Raw genomic sequence first — 15,849 nt, forward strand, 5'->3', positions numbered from 1 at the left:
CTGGCTTCTCTTCCCATGCAGGATGGCCACAGGTCCTTACAAAACAGTGACTTTACAAGTTTGTATTAAGAATGTGGGGGAATTTAAAGCAGCTGAAGAGCTTCCACTGCATGGACCCTAACTATTCTATGATTCTATGTACACTGAGGTTCCATGACCTTGGCTGTTCCACTGCTCCTGATCCATCAGGATCATCCCTGCCCATAGCACAGAGCATCACTACTAGAGGAATGTGCTGATTCAAATTCTTTAAACTGCTCAAGACACTAACTGCACTGGGAGTCTTTATGCTGGATCAGGTATCCTCTCCTTCTGCATAAACCAGAATAAAAGCATAGTCAGTATTAAACCTGTACTGTGTGACTATGCACTTACATTAGTAAGAACATACCCAATTTGGATCAAATTTGCTGCACAGGATAATTTAATAGCACCCAGTCCAGTATTAACAACTGTAGCCCCAGAGCTTCTCAGTTGTTTTGGATGGCAGTATGCTTCCTGCTTGGATGAAATACCAAGTTCTATTGCATGCTCTGGGGATACCATGATTGTGAAACATTAGCCCTCCTCCCATCCAGCTTTTGGACTTTTCAGCAATATGAGGTTAATTTGACTACTTTATGGAATCTTTTACAGGCATACAAAGGTTTCTCCATCTAGCTCAGCTCAAGAATTGGCTAAGGGAAGGAGACAAAAGCATTTGTCTTCTCACAGAAGCATGAAGGGGCCAACACCCTTTCTGCTGTGCAGTTTTTGCCATACTTAGCATTAACATTGAGAGGAAAACTCCCATATTTTCATCCAAGAGTATCTGCCCATATCTTATCACTTCTGAGCAGGAGAGACTAACTGGGCAACAGAAACAGGACTGGACACAACCTGTTTGCTTTCATGGGCAGCATCATGGGCTGGCAGAATCATCTGGCTATAAACCAAAGCTTTCCTCCAATTAATCAATCACAACACTTGTACTGCAACATCATGGTGTTTAACCAGGCTTTTTCTTCAAGGTCTCACTGATGATCAGCTTGAAAACTGGGTAAAATCAACACCCGTGTGTGCATGAGATTACTCAATGGTAAAATGGTGATTTCATGGTCAAAACTACTCAAAGTCTGGCAGAACACACTCAAAGAGGGTAAACTTTGGTGTTACTCCCTCTCTCCTCTCCATGCCTCTTTGGTGAGTTCATCCCAGTGCAGTTGCCTATGAAATAACTTTAAACCATTTTTATTCTCTCCCCTTGGGCAAAGGCAAAGATTCAAAAGGGAATGGAGTCAGCAGCAGAGCAGAATTTTGCCTCTGCTCACACCAAAGAATTATTACACTGTGAGTGCTCTCAGGCAGAGGCTACTGCTGCCAGGCAGCAGCACATATAGCCCTGCTACCTTCAAACAAGTTAGAAAAGTGGGGGTTTTACAACTGTGTTTTGTGGGGGGCTTGGTACTGGCCATACATAGCAAGAAGATTGATGGGAGGGCTCTTGCACCAAGACCCCAAGGGGCTCAGCCAGGGACACAACTTGTTTGGCAGCCACAAGTGGAAACCGACAGTGCACCAAGCAGCTCTGTTGTGAGCATGTATTAAGTTAAAGGCACACCAAGTCCATAGGCATATGTGGCATTTTACAGCTTGGGCATTAAAGTGGTGGCTTTAGTCAAGTTTTTTAGACTACATCTTAGCCCTGGCATTTGGCCTCCATTCCCACTGCAGATGCTCAAGTCCATTGGTAGATCTCAGGCAGCACTCGGAAGCTCCAAAGTCTGTGCATCCAGATTCTAAGGGTCTCTGACTCCAAGAGCAGCCAGGGTGAGAGTACAAGGATGAACACACAGCACTACAGATCAACATGTGCATGTTCACCTGCAGTTGACAAGCAAGATTAAAATGCAGTTCTAAACAGCCCTGCATCAGCACTGTCAGCACATGCTGCCTTGTCAACAGGTCTCAGAAGCAAGCACTCACTGTGGTCATTTCCACCTCAGGACTTGCCACTTGTTCATTTTATGCTGCCACTTTTGTTTCTCTAGTGAAAGGAGTCTTGTGTCAAGCTGCATACATTGCACAGGATACAGTCATAGAACAGCTTGATCCTTTAGCTTAACTGTCTCTCAGTGAGGACACAAAGTGACTGTGGGGCACATGTTACAGAATATGCAAGCAGAGAGGGTTTTCCAAAGTGCACAGGTATCTGCACACTTCAAGTAGGCTTTACCCTTGAGTGCCTTCCAGCACAGCTTTAAGACCAGCCAGATCTGCAGCTAACTACAGAGGTACAATTCCAGTTTTGAACTTAAAAAAAGTAATTTTGCAGAAGAGATGCCAATTGTTACAATTAACATTAAGCCAAGTCAAGTGATCTGTTACAAGCTCTAAAGCAAACACAGCAATGTCAGCTAATTCACTCAAGCCAAGCTTTTGTCCTGAAACCTCAGGAAACAACTTTCTTCAGAATTCCAGTATCCCTCCATTCTGCCTTTTCATTAGAGTCAGTTTAAAAAATACCATGACTGCAAATTAATGGGTAATTCCTATCAGGCCACTCCATTATTTTATGTATCCACTTATCTATTATTTTAGACACAGTATAAAAATCTCTTTCACAAGAACACCAATAAAGAAGTAGTTAAATTCCCACCTGAATTTCACTACAAAAGAATCCTCAGCAAGAACTGACAGTATTTTGGGAGATAAGAGACAGTATGGAGAATGGAATATGAGCACCAAGATCAAATCACCTTTCATCAACCCAGCCCCTTTATTCAATGTAACTGTCAGAGAGAAGCCTAACATCAGATCAGTTATCCCAGAAGGAACGAGAGCAACCATGCTTTTGCAGTAAATCACGATGAGCTCTTGGCTCAGGATTAACACACAGCTAAGTCACCATGCCACTTTCTGAACGCAAGGTACATTACTGCAATAGGCAAAAGCATTTTCCCTCTGCACTGGCTGAAGTGCTCATTACAAGTAAAGCAGAGTTCTCATCCTGGTGATAAAGGTGCAGATCAAGTAAATCCCGGTTTTCAGGCTACCTCTGCACTTACCTGGCTGAGGTCTGTCCCTGCTCGGAGGCACATCAAACTCCAGAAGCACTTCTGCAAACAAAGATCCCTTCGGCTTCTTAACCTGGAACTCTTTGGGCTGTACCAAGATCACATTACCAGGGGGGTGTGTGTTGGGATGACCCCTCCAGAGGCGAGTTATGGAAACCCTCAGAGCTGACCCAAAATGCAGCCTTGTTTACTCCCAGTAAACTGCTTCCTAGCTGCAATTACGGCTGCAACTGAATGAACTTTTAAAGGAGGAGATGAGGCAAGGCTGTTTGGCAAGAGCTGCAGGCATCATTTTTTGTATGGAAAACAGGGCAGATTAATGTGCATCATGAAAAAAATCATATTCCTTATTAGGCTGCACACTGTTCCTCACTTGCATAAAGCCAACGTCAATGCCTCTGCCTCTGTGTGTCCCAACAACAGCCAGTCCAGGCCATGGAGAAGAGACACACAGCTTCTGTAGGACTCACAGCACAATGGGCTTCTGCAGACCAGAAGATGCAGCAAAACCCAATGGGTGGCTTTGTGCCTTCGACCCTCAGTGCAGTGAGAAGCCTGCAGCAGTCTCAGGGATACCTCTTGTACACTTGGTCTTACCTTGACTGTTCACAGTCTAGAACTGCCCAGTTTTGTTGTTCCCATTTCACTTGTTGAGGGGGAAGCAACCTGAATGAGAAGAAGTGACAGAAAATACTCCAGAAGTCTCCAGCCTCTGCCCCCAGGAGGCTGAGCAGCTCCTGGGCTTTGCAGCACTGAACCAGCTCTCCACCTCTGATCCTCCATGAACCTGCCCATCCTCACTCAGGCACTCACCCATCTTGCTTCTCAAGCTGTGCTAGTAACAAGAGATGTCACACTTCATGGGGGTAACAACAGAGTTTAGAAAATACATTAGAAAATATTTAGAAAATTAGAAAATACTTTACTTTTTGCCATGGAAAAAGACAAAAGTAAATTCTCATTAAGAAATAGTTTGGTGAAATAAGCTTCTCTCTATGCTTTGCTCAGTCCCAATTTCCTTTTGGGTGAATTAATTCAACATGATTTTTTTCCTCATTTGAGGATTATAACACCTTTTTTACCCCTATGTGACTTTCGTTTATATTTTAGTAAATATAGTCCAATTTCTGAATAAGCACTATTTCAGAATACATTACAAAATCTCACAGGTACCGGTAGTTCCAAAGTCTCCCTAATTTGCTTCCTCTATTTAGTCCCCTTTATTTTGGCCTAACCAGTCTAAGCTTAAAAATAGGTCTATTTGTTCTCTCAAACCTCACCATTCAGCACATCTTTATACCTAAAGAAGTTTGGCTGTCAGGGGATGAGTTACATCCAGAAAATACTCTGAAGATGAAATGTTAAGTAGCATCATAAACTTCTGTACTTCAAGGTTTGCTGCAGGACTCTGCTCTCCTATAGAGCATTTATCCCACTTCCTTTGAAATCTGGACAGAAGTCCCTGGAATCTACCACTAGAGTTTTAACACTTAATGAGCAAAAAAGCCCTACATACTAAAGCCATGCGTTTTCAATTCTTGACTAAGTAAACTGGAGTTTAAATCATAATAAAGAGCTGACGTCTGCCTGTATATACCACGCGCGCTGTGATTCATTGGCACAGTTGAGAGAACAACATGAAAAACCCCACGTGAGCTCAACAGAATTCCACTTTGTGCGAGCTGATAATAAATATTCCCAACTTACATAGTCGTGTTCTCACAGTAGCTGCCTTTGATCCAGCATGGAACACCACCAGGAGAACTGTGTCATCTGAGTATTAAATCTGGTGGTGTAATCCAAGAATTGTATGCAGTTTGTCTGAGCTGAGGAGGAGCTCCTGCTGGAAGTCTTGTCAGAAAGAGGAATTCCTCCAGACAGGCAGCAGGATGAGCCACACGGGTGGCACATGAGGGCAGTCAGACAGCTCTGGCCTCACTGGAGAACCACAGCATAAAATGGTTATAATTCAGCCAGGGCATTCAAAGAGACATGCTCACACAGACTGCTGCGGTCTGGAAAGAGGTCTCACATACTGTGGACAGTTTGACCTTACAACATAGTACCAGAAATCCCTGGATGTTCCCAGAAGCCTTCAGCTTCCCTGTTGGAGGTGTCGTGAGCATCACCGTTACACAGTCCTTTAGGCTGGTTGGAGGCATTTATAGTCTTTTGTTTTGTATGGAAAACAGGGCAGATTAATTTCACACCAACAACTGCACTGCATCTTCAGGTGTCCCTGACTGCTATCTCACACACTGCTAACACCCCACAGAGCAGGGCCTTACTACACTCCCCCCTGCTCCAGACTGGCTGCCTTCTAAACCTCACTCACACCAGCACCCTCAGCAGGCAAATAAGAGACAGAGCTGGCCTATTGGGTAAAAGCACATCAGTGCAACAACAGAGCTAACTTCTTCATACTGCTCCTATACACCTGTATATTCAGCATCCAGCTCTGCAGCCCACACTCAGGACCCATCCACAAATACACGCCCTCCTCTACAAGGGATAGCACCTTGCCATCCACATAACCCTGCATCCACCAGCAAACCCAGCACCCCTCAGTCCTTGAGTGCAGCCACTCCTCAGGCCCTGCAGCACACCCAGGGCAGCACAGCCCAGGCTGCAGCATTTGGCCTCATCACGTTGCTTCACTCACAGCTGTGCCTACCGCAGAATCACCTACAGGTGTGGGGGGGACACAGCCTGTGCTACAGCTGCGCTCATTACATGGTTGTCAGAGGCTATAAGAGGCTGTTCTGACCCAGGCAGTGTCTTCCAGCTCTGCCTTCCTGCAACCTACCCATCACCTTGCAGATATGCTCCACAGTTAGGTTCCTACATCCCACCAGAGCTACATTCATCTATTATGCACCTAACTCATGGGGCATTTTGTTAATAAAACATTAGGTGGTTTCCAGCAGAGAGTCTACTTCAATCTGACATGTTTACTCTTTCCAACATAAGCAGTTTTGTAGCCCCAGGGGAAGAATCTCAAAACTAATCAAAACTTACAAAAGTCATGTACCCAGCTCAGGTCTGAGTCTGCTCAACAGCAGCATTTGAACCCGAATCACTCATCCCTTTCACCTTAGGATTCTGATACCTTCTTCCATAGCATAAATGACAGAAGGGATTGGTGTGAGGGATTAGTCCAGGACTGATCTGTGCAGCAATGAGTGAAAGGAAGACAGCCCCTAAAACAGAGGGCACAGAAGCTTACAGCTCCATCACCTTCCTGCTGCCTGGAAGTGCTCAGGGCTGTGCTTTGCCCTAGCTACAGTGAAGCTCTTTGCTCACTGAGTGTACAGGGCAGGGTGCTTACCCCCAGCAACCTTAACCACAATCATAAGTGAAATTTCTACACCTTCAGACATAAAAGGCCAAATTCCACAACCCAGAGACCACAAATTAAGCATGGGAAGGTGAGGCAGCATTGCCATGTATCAGGTTCCCTGGCAGGACAAGATCTGAAGCAAGTGTTTGGAATTACTTGGAGGCAGGCTGCTCATGGAAAGGGGACTGAAGAGCAGAGGAGTGTGGTCCGGAGCACACACGGCCCTAGGGAACGGCCATAGGTCAAATACAGAGCCTGCTGTCCTATGAACCCTTCAGAGCACACCCTCCCCCAGGCCCCGGCTACAACCCAGCTCCTCCGCACTGACAGAAAGCCAGCTTCGTGCCCACCGGAGGAGCACTATGGCCGCAACCTGCAAGCCCTGCCAGCCGCCATCGAGGGGCACAGCCCGTGGTACACACCGGCACCTCCTCTCCGGGCAGGGCTGTCCGCCGGAGCCGCTCCTCTGTGAAGCGAGGGACCCGGCCCGGCTGGAGCAGGACCTCGGCTGTGCTGAGGGGGCTGCCCTCAGCTCTGTGAGGGTGGGTAAGGGCATCCCACACCCCCCATCTGGGAGCCCTGAGCACCTGCGAGTTAACCAAGGACACTGCTGGCAACTTCATCACCCTCCTGCTGCCCGGAGCGCCCAGCGCTGTGAGGGAAGTCCCTTCCGCAGCCGACCCCAGCCCTGCCCCGGTGCTGTCAGCACCGCCGGGCTCCGCCGGCCTCAGCGGGGCCTGCCGCGGGCAGTGCCGCCCTGCACCGCTAGGTGGCGGCCTAGCCCAACGGTGCGGGAGCGGCCGCCGCCATGATGCGGTGGGCGCGGTGCGGGGATGAGGGGAGCGTAGCGGGGATGGCCGCCGGTGTGTGGGGTCCGCTGGGTGGTGCTGCAGCTCCCGTTGTGTTCAAGTGTGCCTCAGCCTGGGGCTGGCTGTGGGAATGTTGTATGGGAGCAGGACCGGAGGGAGAGGCTGGTTCCTCTTCCACAGGTGACTGTGGCCATGCTGTGGGTGAGGTGGGTTTCCCCTCAGGTGACATGGAGGGTGTACCCTGGGAGCTCGCAGGGACAGCAGGATGTGTTGGGATGCACACGGGAATTGCGATCCATTTACCATTGTGCAGGCAGATGTCAGTCATGCTGAAAAACGCACATGAAGAGCAAACTCCCCGAGGAGCTTGCAGGAGACGGGAGTTTTCTTCTCTTTGAATTGCCATTTGTATTCTGAGTGTTGTGTAAGCATTAAATATTTAGAGCCTTGCCTGTGGCACTGTTGTTTCTCTGTGGGGTTTGGATAAAGCCGTTCCTGTCTCAGGGTCATGAGGAAAACGCTCGGGTTGAACTGTTCTCACTTCATCTGAGCAGCTGAGCCCACTTGGAAATGGGCATAGATCAAAGCCTTATATAATGTTAGGAGCTGGAAGGGGATTCTGTCGTGTTTGCTGTCACTCATAGCTGGGGATGCTGCTGCTCCTGCAGGAATGCCGGCTGAACCTCTCCTGGGCAGCACGCTTCTCCCAGTTACACTGCTTGCCCCAGCAATTCCACTTCAACACTGCTGATAGCACAGGTACTGGGAACTCTCAGCGGCTGTTCTGGTTGTACATGTGTAGCTGTACCCACAGCTGGAGCAGTGATTGTCCTTCCTGCTCCAAGGAAAGCCCAGGCCTGTCTGCCTGTGTATTGGCTGTGGCCCTGGGTGACCCCATGAGGAGGTGAAACCAGCTCTGTGGAGCCACAGCCTGCTGGGGTCATTACTCTTGACCTAGTGCTGTTGCCTGATGTAAGTTGCAGCTGATTTACTTTTCTGACCAGCAGCAGAGGATCTTGAGTCATTTAGGTTTAAAGGTTTAATAGTAGGCTTAGTTTTCTGTGTCTGAATCCATGTCAAGGGGACAGAAAGGTGGTTTTTAGTTCCTACTTTAATGGAGTAAGACATGGGGAGGATGCTCTATGTGCCCATGTGTGCCTGGGAGCCTGTGCTGCAGTGCTGTGGCATTAGCATAAAGGAATTGGCATTTAAAAGGAGCTCTGAGGAGGGCACGGGAGGACATGTGTGCCTTATTCTCCAGCACGCAACTCCCCTTTTGGTTCCCCTCCCTGCCCAAAGCACAACCTATTCACTGCAGAGCTACAAAAGCCTGGCCTCATCTCACTGCATTTGGCTCATCTTCCTGCTGCATGGACACAGTAGTACATGGGTGGGAGACCTCATTTGAGAGTTGATTTCATTATAGATCAAGTGTGTTCCTCCCCTCACATATCTCATGGTTATCTTCATCCCTGATGAGGACTTGTTAATTAAAGCATGAACAATTTGTGACAGAACAGCATTTTCCAAAGACTTTTGTTTCCTGGGTGAATAAATGCATTGTTCTCCAAAGGCCAGGCTGGTTATCTGTTAACTTAAAATGCAGGTTTGATTGCTGCATCCTACTGTAATTGCTGGTCACCTTTCTAGGCAGTATAGCAAGAATCATGATTTACAGCCTGATTACAGATCTAGCTGTGTTTGCACACAGCACTGATACAACTAAAGTGGTGCTGCTGGGGTGTTCAGACCACTCGTGTTCTTGCAGCTCTCTGGAGGCTCTCCCCATGGTTATGAGTGATCGTATCCATTTGGACATCTAGGCAAGCACTGACTGATGTGTTGTCTAGAGAGCAGCAGGCAGCAGTGGCAGAAATTCCTTAAATCACAAGATTTTGTGATATACAGTGAAGGAACATGGTCAAACTCATGGTTTGTTGCCCTGGGCTCATTGAAGGCCGAGATCTGCACACAGATGCTGAGCATCATTTTGTGATCTGAACTCCTCAGTCTCCACATACCATTACCATCAGTGCCTGAGTGACAGCCTGTGTCACCAACCTGTGTCACCAACCTGACGTGTTGCCAGAGACCTTTGGAAGTAACCTCTTTTTCCTCAGCTCCCATTGCCTTCCTGCTGTCACTCTCTCACAGTGACTGGAAGAATAAAGGTTGAACCAGCTTAATGGTGCTTCCCATGGCTGTGTGTAGGTGCTAAAAGCAGACTCTGAGCACTGGAATTAGAAGATGATACATGCATTGTGGCTGGAGCCCAGCTGTCAGATGAAACAACTCCAGTCTGTTCCATACAGCTGTTTGACTCACTTGGATGCACCAGCTGCAGGATCTCAGGATGAAGAGATTTATGTAAGACACTGATGGGAATTTTTAAGTTCAGTAGACCTAGTTGTGAATCAGGAATACAGATTAACAATGAATGATCATTGTTGCTTTGAGTGCTAATTGAAGACATCTCCATAAAACATTACTTCTGTCCCTTTATACACACACAAACAGTTGATAATCTTACAGACACCTAACCTAGAACAAGGAGTCTGGTTGTTCGAGGCACCCTGCAGAGCCCAGGGGAGTATTTCACATACTAACAAGATGGCACATACAGGGCTGGGCACCTGCAGTTTCAAGTCATTGGAGTTCTCATTTACTTTTGGGGCTGTAAAATGAAACCTTTTGGATTTGGCACTTTATTTTAACCCCCCCTACAGCTGTAGTGTGCCTCTTTTCCCAGTGGACAGTCACATCCATACGCAGGTGTGCAAGGCTGGCATTATGGCAAAGGTGGTGCTTGCATGGAAAGCTGTACCTCTGAAGTTTCCTGTATTTGCAGGAGGCTGGGGAAAGGCAGCAGATGGCTGTAGTGGAAGACAAGGGACAGAGCTCAGACCTTAGGAGAAACTATGTAAGTGATCTAGATCTGTTGACTTTTAAAGGTGTTTCATTTACAGAAAAGATTAAACCTGACTACTCTGAGCTAGAGAGTTGATGGTACAATCCTGTTCAGTATCTCTGAGCTGACAGTTACCCATGGATCTGGCTGCCATATTTCAGACTGCACTTCCAAGCCAACCACCACAGAAGACTTGGATCATTTACAGCTGACAGGATAAAGCCTGTTTTCTCTGACTGGAGCCAGACTACAGCGAGCAATGGCTGAGCATCAAGTAATGGTGATTAGGTCAAGAGACCAGGCAAAGGTTTTCCAACCAGGCCAAACAACTGACACCACACAGGGCCAGTGCACTTGAACCTGGGCCTTCTGGAAACAATCAGTGTTGTGCTGCTCAGATGAAACATACTCAGGGATACCCGTGTACCTTTCTGTAGAGATCCTTGCTGTTGTATGAGAAACTGGGCTTTGGAAGCTTAATTTTGCTCCCATTTACATGGCTGAAAATCTGGAGTAGTTTCCTATGTGTCAATGGGATTCATAGTAAGACAACAGCAGCATTTCCACTGGTTTGCAGAGCTGGTTGTTGGTGCCACGGTTTCATCATCTAGGTTTCCTCTTAACACTCTCTAGAGTTCCTGGAATAGCTGTGGTAGATGCACAAAGCAGGTTGAGGGGTTTAAATCTGCCATTTTCAGAGCATTTCACACGAGCAGGAGGAGCACTACCACTTTTCTATTGACCTCATATCATAAAAAGCCCCTAGAAAAGACACCCGTGTGCTTTGTTTGCTCTCAGGGTGCATAAAGACACAAGCAGAGTATTTTCTGAAGTACTTATTCTGCTTTTCTGAGAACATTCACTTCAGTTTCAGTTCGTGCACATTCAAAGGCTGTTATTAGAGTGGTTTTCTTCTACTGGTTTTATTCTGGGAACTGCTGTTATTTTAGTGTGGCTTTTCACTGCAAACAGAACCATAATGCAAGTGCTGCTTCTGGCCTGTCCAAGCACAGGACAAGTGGGAGGCAGTGTTTGATGGCTTGGGGTGATGTGTTGTTCATCCCTATGCTGTTTGCCAGTCAGCACAGTACCTTCTCCAGATCTAGAGGGCAAAGAGCACAGCCTCCTCTAGGCTGACATGTGGTGCCCACAGGTAAAAAGGGATAAAGGGCTCCATTCGAGCACACAACACTGGGAAGAGCCTGAGCTCTTGCTCAGTGGCCCACTCTACAGCAGGGATGGCCAGAGCCAACTCACCATGCTCACTTTTAATTCTGCAGCTGTGAAGCAGAAGCAAACAGCAAAGTGGCTTGTACCATATCATTAAATAAAGAGGTCTAAGCCCTATTAACATTTTTCAGGGCTTACAAGGAAGAATGCTATTGTCTTCACTGTGGTTCTGACAGGGCAGTGGCGAAAGAACTTGAACCTTTTTCAGGCCTGTGTGGGAAGGCAGAACAAACACAGTGCATCTCAAATGTCACCAAACTTCCCAAAGCTGATGTGAGAGCATGTGGGCCTTCCCAGGCTCTGGATGCCAAGACAGAGTTCAGATGAGGGACATGTCTTGCTGTTTTGAAGCCATGGTTTTGACTGAAGTGCTGTAGGTAGGGAGAGAGCTGCCAGTGCCTGTATCTCCTATGTGTGACCCACACTGAGCTTATCCCTTGGTCAAAAACATGGCTCTTACACAGGCTGGGCTGTTTCAGAAAGGCAGATGTGGATCTAAAATTCCTCCCCAGTCTTTCTTCTGCATTTGTACAAGTGGGGCCAATTTGGGAAAGTTGATGAATCAAAATGATCAAGCACCATTGTAATTCACACATCACAGTCAACACGCACCTGCCAAATAAAAGCATCAGAAAGGTTTTTATCGGCCTAAATATTGAAACCAAATTTTATTTCTGGAAAATGACATTACACACATCTTGCAAATGTACATTTAGATGAGAAAACAATGAGTAACAAATATTGAGAGCAAAGCTATCAAGTGGACAGGTTCTCTGCTGCATGGCATTGCATTACAAGAATACTCAGACCTGGGATGGTTATTACAAGTAGTAAAAACAGTTCACAACACCTCACAAAAATGGGATTTTTTTCCCTAGAAAGTCAAATCTCCTAACAAAAGGAATTTCTGTTAAGGGAGCAGGGGTGTGGGGGATAGATGTGTGGGTCTAGGGATATTTTGTGGTCTTGTGGTAGGGCTTTGTGGGGGGGTTAAGTCTATTTCTTACAAAATCTGTCTTTGAGAGTGACCCCCTCTCTTCCAAGACTTGGACTGTTTTCTGCCCTCCATTGCCAACAGAGCCACAGTCAATGAACAATAAGCCCTGCATACTCAACTCAGAGCTTCTGAGTGTGGAGAAGTAGCTGCCTACAGAACCCCTAAACAACATAAATCCCGTGCACTATCCCCACCCCCTTCTGCTCTATATCCAGGAAGATCAAAGTGTGCAAACTCCGCAATCAGGGGCCATGGGACTGGTCCCATGTAGAACAACCAGGTGGGGAAGCCACGGCTGATACGCTACGTGCCACGTGCCTTAGCTGACACGGATCAGCAAGATCTCATCGTTTACCAGTGACATTCCAAGGATGTAACTGGTTTCCCAGTCCAAGCAGAGGCAACAGATGACTGATCTCCATCTGTTTCACCTTGAAAGTTAGAGTCTAATCAAGTGCCAAGGCAAGGCACTGTGAGAAGTAAGTTCCCCAAGAGAACCTGTTGAGAACTGCTTTTCAAACCTCGTCGTAGATCATTTTATTTGCCCAAATCCGTACTTTACAACCACGAGAGAGACAAAGACAGAATAAGAGAGAGGGAGAGAGAGAGAATCTTTCCAGGAGGAAAGGAAGAGCTAATTTAAGAGAAGAGAGGTACAGGACCATGCATTTACTCTCAAAAGCTTGTTCACGAGCAAGCTACCATTTCTAACACTACAACCACTCATCTACATCTGTTTGCTAAGTAACTGAGTTCTACCTACAACTAGGGAGCAGGAGGGGGTTTCTTCTTTTCTTCCCCCTCCCTTTAAAATGTCAATAAAAATGTTTTCTGTACAAGTTGAATGGCACAAAAGGTGGTTCAAATGCTAAATAACTCACCACAAATGGAGAATGCAAAATTAGTTCAAAACATGCATGGACTGTGTACAGGTAAGCAAGGAATCATTGGCATAAAGCTGCAATATATTACAAGATGATACAGTTGAGATCTTTTGGAATAACCTCTGCTTGTTCTGTCCCTTTAAGTGAACTTCACACAGAAGTTCAGTGCAAAGGGAATTGAAGGTATATATCCAAACAGAACGTTAACTATGGGCAACATTACTTGTCTGAAGAGAAAAACATTTCCCTTCCCCTTCCACGCACTCCCCCAAGGTACAGAAATCAACACGATGAGCGTTGCTGCAGGCTTGCCAAAAGGAAAGGTTAAAGAGATCTGTTCTAGGAGAACAAAAGCACCATTTAAATTAATAGCTCTTTGTACAATGTCATTAAATACCTTATCATTTAAGCAAAAACAGTCTGAAATTCATCAATCCCAACAAAGTAACCACCGAACCCTCACCACCCATGTGCCCTCCAAGGTTATGTACACAGAGTTTAAAGTATACCAGCTAAACTTTAAACCCGGCTGCCCCTCCAGCCCCCACCCACTGAGTGACAATAGAAAATACATCGTGGCCTCTCAGTTATATTATATTGCAGCTTTGTAAGTAATGATGAAATCATACAAACTCAATGAATGACCTAAGACAGTAATCCATGATCAGGTTCCAGTTCAGCTGCATATCTCCCTCCCTCAACACAACTTGTTGGCACAGCGGCAGCTCGGAGCGAGCTGCATTGCTGCAGGCAGGTTGTGCTCTTCCCAGAAGAGTGTTGTGAAGAACTCAGGCTCCTGTGATGAGAGCCACTAACCCAGCTTGTAGCTGTATTGTCATTAAGAAAATAGGCAAAGGCTAGTAACAGCAAAGTCAGCACACTGATACTCTTCCTCTGTTTCTGGAATAGACGGTGTCATAAACACAGAGTATCAGGGAGGGGAATGTTTCATCATTTCAGAGACTAGAAGGAGACTTGGCTAGACAGGTTTCCTCTTTCTAAAAGACCCCGGGTGTCTTCTGACTTGAGAATTGCAGCTGTGCTAGTACTGCCATAGTGATAAAGCTGCTTGGGTCACACATCATTTAAATAAGCAAATGAACAACAATTTTACATGTCAGAATTCAGCATGTAATTATAACTCACAGGCTTTCTTGTTCTTACATTCAATACTTCTGCTTCACCTTATCTATAAACACCGATTAGCAGTGCAATTAATTCCCTAGACATTCTTCTTTTTAAGGAGACACATCATTAGACATCACACTAAGTCTGGAAAAAGCTCTTCTGTTCTAAAGAGAGGAGAAAAGAAAAAGGGAAAACCAGCTGTGTGTTCTGTAGCCCCTCAGTGACTGGAGGGTCAGCGTGAGAGGGAAATAGAATATCACTACAATTCAACGGCCACCTGCAAAGGGAAGTGAATTAAAACCCATCTGTATCTGCTCTGCAATGGCTGGAAGAAGATGGAGGAAAGCAGAAAGCAGCCATGCTGCCATTTTAAGAACACACAAGAAAACCCAAGACAAACCCAAGAAACAAACAACAAAAACCCCACTAAACGTTTCACAGGGATTCTCTGAAGGTAAAATTCGTCTCAAGAACTGGGCCTGGACCCCAGCTCAGGGGCCATTTGGTCCATTACAGACATTTCCCAAGTCTGACTCTGCACGTGGGTTTCACAGAACTTGGGGTTCAGAACCAGGTTTGGTTCAGGTCCACCCTGACCAAGTGCTACCAATGTGTTATTCTAACTGCACGTGCCAGGAAAATCACTTCGCTCTGCAACAACCCTACTGTAAATGTGACTCAAACCCATCTCAATTTCCTATACACAACTGTTGCAAATAGAGATGGAAAAACCAGCTTGGATAAAGGTCAAAAGCAGTCGTGAGTTTAGAAAAGTCACCTAAAAGGAACTGAATCTTCCTTTTTATGTTTAGAGACATTTGGTAATATTTTTCTCTAAAAACAAAGCCAACCATAAATCTCTGCTTGGTCCTAGATGGGTCTGGAATAGAAAAATACAGGAAGAAATAGAAATGCTGTTTCTGGTTCCATAAACCTGCTGGGCTCAGGGCATATCTTACTGGTAGACTGAAGTGAGAATAAAGTGAGATAGAGCCAACACTCTTTAGAACCAGAAAATACAGAGGAGACCCTGATTTATTAAGGTTACTTGTTTAATTTTCAATTCTATTTTTTTAGGATATTTCAACAGAGAAAACTACTTCTGCTTTATCACTGATGATAAAAAAACTATACGAAGTATCTCCTATATATAACTTGCTGTTATAGGTTCATACAAGAGATCACCTTATAGCTGGGGTCAAAGAGGCTTTATTCTCTGCAAAGTCTGCAGCTGTCAGGCAGGAAACTGAATCTGCACTTAAGTAATCCATCACATGAGAATTACTGACAGTAATCAATCTTTGAAACAGGAGACCAACCTTGGACCAAAGGGATTCAGCTCCCTTCATTTCAGAGGAGCTTCTGCCTCTTTAAAGGAGCAGAGAATAAGGTGTACTGTGTTTCACTTGTGTTATATTGAGTGTCTGAGAACCTATGGAAACAAAGAGGTGCAATCTTTATGGAGAAATAAAATGTGTTCAGATGAAGCAGCTGGTT

This window comes from Melopsittacus undulatus, chromosome 6 (genome assembly GCF_012275295.1).
Source record: "Melopsittacus undulatus isolate bMelUnd1 chromosome 6, bMelUnd1.mat.Z, whole genome shotgun sequence".
NCBI classification, from domain to species: domain Eukaryota; kingdom Metazoa; phylum Chordata; class Aves; order Psittaciformes; family Psittaculidae; genus Melopsittacus; species Melopsittacus undulatus.